The 10,963-nt window shown below is 35.2% G+C and overlaps 1 long non-coding RNA gene across 2 annotated transcripts; it reads left to right on the forward strand.

The window, feature by feature from the left end:
- The first annotated feature begins 228 nt into the window (after positions 1 to 228).
- Positions 229 to 5,335, forward strand: LOC126892949 (uncharacterized). Of its 2 annotated transcripts, none has more exons than XR_007701059.1 (2): positions 229 to 4,902; positions 5,264 to 5,335. It is a non-coding gene; the product is annotated as an uncharacterized LOC126892949 (long non-coding RNA). The 2 variants fall into 2 exon arrangements; XR_007701060.1 differs by having other exon boundaries at positions 5,270 to 5,335.
- Positions 5,336 to 10,963: the final 5,628 nt, after the last annotated feature.

A 10,963-nucleotide genomic window follows, 5' to 3' on the forward strand; every position in this document is an offset into this window, starting at 1 on the left:
AAAGAAGTGCGTGGTTTCCTGGTTCCTGTCCTTTATGTAGCTGTTGCTATTTTTATGATGTTTTGATTTGTTCATGTTCCAGTAAGAAATGCCCAGATGATATTATTTGGTATCGATTTTATCCAGTTTTGTAATGATTTGAATATCTTCCCCTCCCAGCCCCGTCTGAATGGAAAATTTTGAAGTTCCAAGTGTTGTGACATGGATTTTTGTTTTAACAAGGTATGATAATGTTTATTTTAAATAATTCACAAGTGGATATTATTGGTAAAGGTTTTACATAATTAAAAATGTTTGTTTTCAACATGGAAAATATATTATGTAAAGTAAATATTAGATGGCAGTGACATTTGACAGCCATGTCAAATTTTTGTTTTGGTACACTGCTAAAAATAAGGTTAAAAATTGTAAAATCATGTATTTTGTTATTATTATTCATTTCTGGTTTGAGAATGTGTCTATTCTCAATAAAAATAAAAAGGTAATAAGGTTTAAATAAACATTATAAAATGTACACATCTTTATTTCTGTAACCTCTTTATTTAAGAAAATTATTAACAGATATCTAATACAAGTGAATAAGTTTTAGAACAGAAGAAAATATAATGGCATAGAAGCCAAATGATGATAAATAAGTAGCCCACTATAACCCCAACGAGGAATCTACGATGAATGTCCCCCAGTTGCTTTCCAGTAAGTACTCGATATGAGAATTTGAGGATTTTTCGAACGGCGTCCCAATTTGTTTAAATAGTAGGAAAGTCCTCAAGTCTGTGTAAGTATCCTTTGCTTATTTGGTTATGTAGTTAGTCTTCTTTAAACCCTCCTACCCCTCCCAACGAATCTACGACCTGCCACCGCACAAAAAATGAGCTGCCGTTCGCATGAAGGTTTGCGTGTCTGTTCCTTCTGCTAGCCCCATTTCGACTCCCCAGTATCTCTATAGATAGTCTTTCCTTGATCCCATTAGAGCAGACAGGTAAAACGCTTCAACTGTCGCCCTAGAACGTGGGGCATGTCTTTTTTGCCTCCCTCAGACCCCATTTGCATGTTCCCACTACCATGTCCTTTTAGCCTCCTTTCGGTCTCATTTGTACTACAACTGTTAGGCAGTGCCCGTCCCCTTGGGCAGCCGATCTCAGTTTGTGGTGCAGGTGTTTCCGATAACATGGAAGCTTGACTTTTGTCATATTTTGTGTACGCCCACTGTTACAAGTCTAGCTTGTAGACATGTTCAACTAGTAGTTAGCCTATCTACTAGTCCCCAATGTCTTTAGCCACTCCCACTTAGTGTTACACTTGTAATACTTGTAACGTACACCCTGAAGTTTGACCCGAGTAAATATCGCCCCAGTCTTTCCAAGTAGTTTAGCCCAGATTCCTCTTGTCTTGTCCCTAGAAACTGTTTCAAGTCTTCTAGTGCCCCCGAAACTGTTTCAGTCTGTTAGTCCCCATGAAAGAGCCCATTTTTGTAGTTTTTGTTGCAGAATGTTAATAATTTTTTCCGAAGAGGTATAAGTACGTACACATAGTATTGTGGTGTTGATTTGGTCGTACTGTTGTTTGTATAAGTATGTACCATTTCATACATCATAGTGTATTTACATTGTAACCCCATATTATGTAAACCGTAGTATACTGGTATTGTATTGTATGTATCGTACAAGAGAATAGTATGTTTAATATTGTAGCGTACTTACTATATTGTATTGATATTGTACCCATGATGAAAGCATTGGTTAAATTTTTTGGAAAATATTGATTAATTATATAGACAAACAATTGAGTAAAAAATAAAGTAAAAATTTTTTTAGAAAATTTTGGTAAAAAAAGTAACGTTAAAAATTTTTTTTTAAAATTTTGCTAAAAGTTACAATTAAAATGTTTAGAATATTGAATCCACTTATAGAGTATAACAATATGTTATATTTTTTTGCATGTATTCTTGTAGATCATCAGTTTTTACAGAATAAACGTTTTTTGTGATTATTGATTTGGTCGTTTGAGTAGATGTGTGATAATAGTTGGTATGGTCCGTGTATGAGCTAATTCGGTATGGTCTGTGTGAGTAAGTCCCGTGATTTTCCAGCGAAGCCTATCTATATTGGGTATGTTATGCCACAGGTTAGTTGGAGAAGTCGTCCTAGAAGAAGTAACCCCATGAAGAAGTGAAGAGGGAAACCGTGGCGAGGCCCCTCCACTTGTTCATGAAGAAGTGAAGAGGGAAACCGTGGCGAGGCCCCTCCACTTATTAATGAAGAAGTAGACCCCTTGTTTTTTCAAGCAGCCAGGAGAAAAGCTATCACTTTTTGATTTGAAGATAGCGTACTCTGTCGACACTGTTTTGAAAATAACCCTTGATATATGGATTTGTTCATGTTAGAAGTGAAGAAAAAGTAACCCCATGAAGAAGTGAAGAGGGAAACCGTGGCGAGGCCCCTCCACTTATTGATTAAAAATGATGTATGTTTTCTTGTATCTGGCATATCACAAGTGTAATACTCGTGATGAGGAAGTGTTTTACAGTTGTCTGGGAATACTCCCATTAATAGTCGGAGCAAGAACAGTTTTATTTGTGTAAGCTCATATAAGAACCAAGTTTCAATATTTGTTTGTGTTTGTAAGCCCATGTATATGGAGTATGACTAAGAACCAAGTTTCAATATTTATTTGTGTTTGTAAGCCCATGTATATGGAGTATGACTAGAAGTCTTAAGTTTTTTGTTCCCTGCTTGTTTGTCTATCCCTTTTTTGTCTGAAAATTTTAGAGTCTGTTATCCCGTATTGTTCTGTTAGCCCCTGTCCATGATAGAGATTGATTTTTTTGGCGAATAGTTCGTTGACCTCTCTTGTGTTTGTTTATTGAAAGTAGGCCAAGAGCAGAAGCTGTGACAAGGCTGGTGAGCTTAGGATCTGGCCGCGTTGAGTACAGGTGAAGCTTGCTTTCGATGGATAAATGAAAGTGGTCGTTCGTCAGAACTGTCATTCTTTCCAATATCCCTTTGGTCTTTCCCTTGTGTGTTGCTTTCATCCCTGTTTTGAAAAAGTAGTCTAACCCCAGTTTGGAAAAATAAAGTCTACCCATTGTTTTGGAAAAATATGGTCTACTTATGTTTTGGAAAAGTAAGATCTACTCATGTTTTGGAAAAGTAAGATCATATCCCCGGTTTTGAAAAGTACAAGTTTATCCCAGCTAGTGATTTGAAAATGTGAAAGTTGTCTTGTGAACTTTCATGAAATTCTTTTATGTCCTAGGTAGGACTGTTGATTGAAAACGTAATGATGTAGTATTTCCTATGTCATGTGTTACGTTTATTTTTTTTTTTTTTGGTCTTGATTAAATAGTTTGATATCTCGTTTGAATCCAGTATACTAGTTTTTTTTTTTGGTCTTTTATGTTGTCACACGCATTCCTCCCCTGTTTGGTCTTGTTTGAATGAGTTGTTGAGATAAGTTATTTGTGACATTTTATCTCAACGAGGTATTTAGACTGGATTGTCTAAATCCTCCTTTTGCCGAACCGTTGCCGATAAAAATTCCGTGAAACTCGCTAGGTGTTTAGAGTTTAAGCAGATGCCTATCTGCTGAGCCAAGAGCTCAGAAAGATTTTTTAGTTTTTGAAAACCAATCCTGGTTAGGCAACGAGGTGATGAGGCTGTGTCTGCCCTGCTATATGGTATATATTATATGGTATATATAGTATATATGTCACTTGTGTTACTGCAGTGGATGTCGGCGAGGTCCACACAGGGCACAAGATTATTTCTTTCCCAAGGCACAGAAACTCTTGTCACCTACAGTTCTTTGTAGAGTCAAGAAACATTTAAGTCTACTCGACTTTAAAGAGTCTGGCGATTGATGGCACGCTAGCCCACTCCCTAACAATGATGTTTTTGTTTTTGTTTAATCCCCATTAGCCATTATTTAAATATTTTTGTATTGTTGTCCTGTCACACCCAAGAAGTCAATGTTGGATTTTTGTAGTTATCGAAAACTGAATAAGTAATCCAGTTTCCTCTCTTCCGAGGAGGCTATTGTAGCAGATGGATTTCTACTACAATATTTTATAAAAAATATCCATTAATTTTGATCCTATCCCAAGAAAAATATTAATTTTTTTAATATATTTTGCGAGTTTATATATCTTTAAAATTTACTAAGCCGCTCCTGTTCGAAATATTTCAGAATATTTTCGCAACAAAGTAAAATCATAGGAAAGTTCCTATTTATTTGAGTAGCATTTACCAACTACGTAGATAGTTATTGTGAAATCATTCATTATTCGAGAATAAATCCTCTAAAAGGTTCAGTGTTTTTCCTTTAAGTTTTGAGCGATAAAAATCCCATGTTATTATTGGTCTGCATTTTGAAAGATCCTTGAGTTGTAGTTGACGATTGGTCAATAGTTTTGGCCGAAAGATCGAGAAGAAATGCATCGTTTGGACGCGAGAGAGACGTGACGATGTAAAGCCAGTTCTAAAAGTACATCAGCTCTGTAAGCATCTTTTTGTTAGAACTCAAAAAGTCGCACTTTGCCGGCCAAAATGGTTTTCTTCTTATAGTAAAAGAACTAATGGATTTCTAACATGTCAAGGAATATAATGACAATAGTTTCACGGCATTTTAATGGATATATTATTGTGAAACAGTTCTATTGTTATGCAGTTTGATTTGCCGGTAAAAGAAGTGCGTGGTTTCCTGGTTCCTGTCCTTTATGTAGCTGTTGCTATTTTTATGATGTTTTGATTTGTTCATGTTCCAGTAAGAAATGCCCAGATGATATTATTTGGTATCGATTTTATCCAGTTTTGTAATGATTTGAATATCTTCCCCTCCCAGCCCCGTCTGAATGGAAAATTTTGAAGTTCCAAGTGTTGTGACATGGATTTTTGTTTTAACAAGGTATGATAATGTTTATTTTAAATAATTCACAAGTGGATATTATTGGTAAAGGTTTTACATAATTAAAAATGTTTGTTTTCAACATGGAAAATATATTATGTAAAGTAAATATTAGATGGCAGTGACATTTGACAGCCATGTCAAATTTTTGTTTTGGTACACTGCTAAAAATAAGGTTAAAAATTGTAAAATCATGTATTTTGTTATTATTATTCATTTCTGGTTTGAGAATGTGTCTATTCTCAATAAAAATAAAAAGGTAATAAGGTTTAAATAAACATTATAAAATGTACACATCTTTATTTCTGTAACCTCTTTATTTAAGAAAATTATTAACAGATATCTAATACAAGTGAATAAGTTTTAGAACAGAAGAAAATATAATGGCATAGAAGCCAAATGATGATAAATAAGTAGCCCACTATAACCCCAACGAGGAATCTACGATGAATGTCCCCCAGTTGCTTTCCAGTAAGTACTCGATATGAGAATTTGAGGATTTTTCGAACGGCGTCCCAATTTGTTTAAATAGTAGGAAAGTCCTCAAGTCTGTGTAAGTATCCTTTGCTTATTTGGTTATGTAGTTAGTCTTCTTTAAACCCTCCTACCCCTCCCAACGAATCTACGACCTGCCACCGCACAAAAAATGAGCTGCCGTTCGCATGAAGGTTTGCGTGTCTGTTCCTTCTGCTAGCCCCATTTCGACTCCCCAGTATCTCTATAGATAGTCTTTCCTTGATCCCATTAGAGCAGACAGGTAAAACGCTTCAATTTAACCTGTAAATTTCTAAAGCGCTTTCAGTTTTTAGCAATTTTTATACCTAGTTTAACAGTACACTTCCTTGCGTTTGTAAATTTTCGACCGCATTATGCAATGAGGCAGATGATTAATAAAATAATTATACAAGTCACTTAGGTTATATTCTGAATAGAGTAGGAACCTACTTAAATAAGTATCAACAGGCCGTCATGCATCTTAGTTTCTGGTGATTTAATATCCTCCAAGATTATTAACCTATTTGGTAAAACTGAAGTGTGTCGGCCGTACTTCTGTGGTAGAGAATTTTATACTATTACTTTACAAGACCAAAGTCCTAAAAAACTAACGTAATTTGACGATAAAATATCTCGAGCTGAGAAGTCGAGAGGGGGACGTCGAGGCAACCCGTATTTCTATTCCCCACTTAGGTGCAAATAGCGGTTTTCTGACCGTCGTCGCAACGTCGCGTATTAACGTTGGGACATTTAATCCAACGTTAAGACGTCGTAATATTACGTCCAATTGCTTCTTGGAGTAGCCCTAAAATTTCATCAGAATTTTTATATACCGAAGGAGCAGTTGGAATTGAAGAAAAAGAAGAAGAGACGGAGGCATGAGAAATTGAGTCCTTTTCCTTGAAATTTACTTTAGAATTTGAAAAAGGGCGAGAAGAAGAAGAAAAAGAAGACGGTGATGATGATGATTCATCTGAGTTTATTTCACAAGTCGCAAGAGGAAGAGAAGAAGAAGACGATGATGATGATGATGACTTGATAGAGTTCATTTCCAAAGTCGAAAGAGGACAGGAAGAAGAAGAAGACTTCGAAGACCGACTACGGCTAAAACAAATTGAATTTCCATCTGCAGAAAATCTGTCACCATGAATATCGTTACTAAAATTATTTTCCATATTATTATTTCGAAAATGAGAAACCCTAGTCGAGCATTTATTTTTGGAAAGATGATTATTTCCACCATAAAGAGAATTTTGGGAAGTCGAAATGTTAGAAAACCTACCAGAACGCTTAGTACTTACATTGCCAAAGTTAACAATAGCACATTTACCTTGTGATTTTTCATCATCGGGAAATTAGAAAAAGTAGAATTCTCACAATCAGACCTAAATTATTCAAATTGGAACTACCAAAGGAGTACGGCGTGTAAATACTATCAGTACTATAATTTTCATAAATAATATTTGACCTTTTACACTTTGAAAAATTATCTTCAGCAGCATTACTAGATACAGAAACTTGGTCATTAACGCAAAAGTAATTATTATTCGAAAATTCAAAATTGCAATTATGCATACCATTATTAGTAACCCTACCATATGTATCCGATGCATGGTTCCTAACATAAAAATCATTATTTCCTGACAACTCAGTATATTTAACACCGGTATTTTCCGGGATACCAAAATTAGCATGGGTCATCAATTTCTGGACGTTCCTGGAGCGTCGTTGTTTGCACTAGGGCGCTGGTTTTAGAACACTTCGGGCAGCTATTAATGGAGACTTCGCTTCTACCACACCCAGCACAAAACAAATTTTTGGGCCGTCTACACTGGCGAAATGAATGACCCTGTAACCTGCAATTCCAGCATGTCAATCTGGAATTGATCGACTCTCTATTTTGGAAAATTGCACTCGCAGCTGGATCCGCTGTGATTTCTAAAGCACCCTCATTCCTACATAGCGAACAGAGCTTTTCTTTTACAGAGCGAACTTCATGCAAAACTAACGCCCTTATGAAATCAGGCAATAACCCCCGCCTAATTTCGACCACAATCTCCTCAGGAATTTTTGTGGGAAGATGATGAAACAGTGACTCAAAATTTGCAATAAACTGCGAAATAGGCTCTCCAAACTGTTGTTTTGCCGACCTGATTTTGTCCCAGAGATTCCTTTCATAACCCACAGGGAGGTACGTCTCTTTCAAGGCACTGACTAAATCAGCCCATCAAGTGAAAAACTCGTGCACAAAATGGTTGTGCCACCAGGTAAATGCTGGACCCTCAAAAAGATCTGATGCTGACAAAAACAAATCCTGATCCGAGCCATTTCGCGAAACCTTTAATGTTTCCAATTTGTCTAAGAAACCAACCAGATTCTCCCTACCGGTAAACTTCTGTAGATCCCATTTGTAAACAGGAACTAATTTTGGGACTCCTACCTGTGGTAACCTAATAGGCGAAGCAATTGGTGTAGGGGCTGGTGCCTCTGCAATATCATCCTGCTGAGGTGTTACTTTCTCCTCCAATACCCCTTCTAACATTGACAACTTCGTCGTGAGTTCCTTTTTACTTTTTTGTTCCTGCTCCGTATTTGTTTCCATACGTCGCAGGCGGTTGGCAACATGACTTAGACGATCAATAAGTGTCTTATACTGTGACGACTTGCGGCTACCAACGAAACTCTGAACAATTTAAGTAATATTTTGAACAGACTCTGAAGTTTGTTTGAAATTTTCAGCAAAATCTATGTCCACGCTAATAGAAGAAGTGCTTCGATTTGAAGACTCTTGAGTAAGAAGGCCACGTAACAGTTGTCTTCTCTCTTCCGCAGTTTTGGTGACATCTTGACCTCTAATTGAAATTTCGTAAGCTAACTCACTGGACTTAAGATGGTTCGGGTTGAAAGGCAAAGGCATTTTGAAAAATTTGGGAAAGAAAAAACAACCAGCAAAAGAAAAACTCACCTCCGTGGCAAAAAAACAACGACTGAATTAACCCCAGTAACACATATACGTATGTTATGATCAATAATATGAAAGTAAATAAATTACTGAGTTAATACCAAAATATTAAAAATTAAAATGTAAATATTCATATTATGCAATTCAGTTGTATCAGCGAGAGACAAATTACTGACTAATTATGAATTAACTTGTAAGCAAACAAAATGAAATGATAGTTTATAAAACAAATATACCAAAATTCACCCAATACTAACAGTGTAATATATACCAAAGAAAACAGAGAGCAGAACCAAAGTTAAGGCGCTAATTTTATCGTGTTCATATTGAGAATGATATATCGAATTCATCTCAAAATGCCAACATTGGACCAAGAAACAAATTCGACATAACATCACCAACACCAACACAGCGAGCATGAGACTTTATGTGGGTTCTTGTATTCTACTCCTCTGCATTCTCCTGGAATATGGTACACTATCAGTAAAAAGAATGAATTTCGGTATAAATGCTTTATTTTCTCATTTCATTGGTTATAATTTAGGATCTACATTATAGTCATTGTGAAGCTACTTTATATAAAATAAACTGTCTCTGCTGACAGGCAAATATAAGATTGAATTAAAGACTTAGCTTGTGGTGTGAAGGCTTCTTCCGGTGCTGTCCTAGGTTATCTACAGCTCTAGATCTTCTTCGGGAGGCGTCAGGTGGAAATTTGATGTATGGTGGTTGCCTCCGGAGTTAATTAACAGTTCGTCGAACCCATGGGTGACTGTCTCGAGGAAGTGATTCTCGTATCTGGTGTCGTTCTGGTATTCACGTTGTTACTTATCTGGGGAACATACTAAGCTCTGGGTCAAAACGGACGTGTTGAAGCTAGGGTCACGCCCTTCTCCTGGGTGCCTAGAAGAGAAATAAAGATGTAGATAACTCGCAGCATAAATTTATGAAGGGCCCCTACCACCCAAGTCAACAAAACCCTAATACTCCCCACCAGCAGCACAGAAAATCTTAGAGGTGACAATGTAAACCCCAAGTGTTTAACTTAAACACCCCAAAATTACAAAATACAATTAAATAAATAAATAAAAATAAATTAATTAAATCTCACATATTTCTATAAAATTAACGTACAAAATTTAACTTGAAAATAATTAATATTTAAGACAACTGCTGATGCTAATGAATTAGCATTCACGGAAAATAAATCAATAAATACCCCAACATTATTTTCTTATTGGATGAATCAAATTTGCAATACAAATAGGTAAAAATATAAATATATTCTGCAAATTCGAGTTAGTCAATTAATAAAAAATATGATCGGAAAAGTAAATGATAAAACCACAAAAACAACTTACCAATTAGGTCTGTAGTTGCTCGATGCTACCTACTTGGCGAAGATTATAGAAATGAACGAGAAAGGCACCAGCATGGTATTTATGAAAGTAGAAGAAACTAATTGAAGGTCAGTATTAGCTGATAACGAAAGAGACTCTCTTATTGAAATTGACAAAGTTAAACGTTTTAAAATTACCAAAATTTGTGGCTTGATAAATAGTTTTGCTTCGGAATAAAACATTTAGAAAGAACGAAAACTGGAAATAATTAAACGGTTTAAAATGAAAATGATAATATTTTCTCAATAAATATTATTCGAGATGATGGAAATAACTTTTTTAATTTAAATCAGGCATCACTAATTTCATTATAGAATTGAACATGTAAATACAGGGTGCACGAAAAGAATATAAATGGACCGACTAATAAATATTTGCTAAAAATGAAAATCAACAGCTACCTGAGAGGACCACTAAATAAAGAGTGGGTCTTATTAAAATAAATTCTACAAAGGAGCGGGTTTGCACGCTACAAGTATGCATTTTTATTTGAAATAATAAAAAAAAAATTAAATATTTCAAACCATACCCCCCTTAATTAATTCTTTCTCATCCCGTCCTTTATCGACTAACTTAATTACTCCCCTTTTTTTGTATAAGGAATGTTGGTAAGTAAACATTATATTCCTTTGCTGCTAACTTTTCAGAAAGTATTAATTTATTTGCCCTCTCAAAAAATTAAGTTCGACTTTTACTTTATTCCTACCAACTACTGTTATTAATGTAATATTATTTTGTACCTCCGGCACTGTATTTAATATTATTCTGGCTGTTCCGATTCGGTGCAATTTTCCAAAATTACCGTTTTTATTTTCGATATATACATAAAAGGGTCCGTTATCGTTATTTGTGTACAGATTTTTGGATGACCTTATCATTTTCCTTTGTTGGCAGCATATAATTTTTTCCCTGTCAGGTGGTTCTGGCGGAATATTGACTTGCATTTTAGTTTTATCAGCTATTATTTTATTATTATAGCGTAAACAGTAACGCCCACCTCTACAGTTCGAAAGCGTTTACTCCTATCTCTATCCAAATGTTTTTATTTGACAGTTGTTAAATATTATAAGTTGTCAGTTTTTAATATACCTAATTTAACTTTCAAAAAATTTGTACTTACAGCCTCTTCCGCTTGTAATTTGTTATTCCTATTCTCACTTTATACTATAATTTACACTAATATCACACTTTAAGTTCAAAAACC

Source organism: Diabrotica virgifera, chromosome 9, assembly GCF_917563875.1.
Source record: "Diabrotica virgifera virgifera chromosome 9, PGI_DIABVI_V3a".
Classification (NCBI taxonomy): domain Eukaryota; kingdom Metazoa; phylum Arthropoda; class Insecta; order Coleoptera; family Chrysomelidae; genus Diabrotica; species Diabrotica virgifera.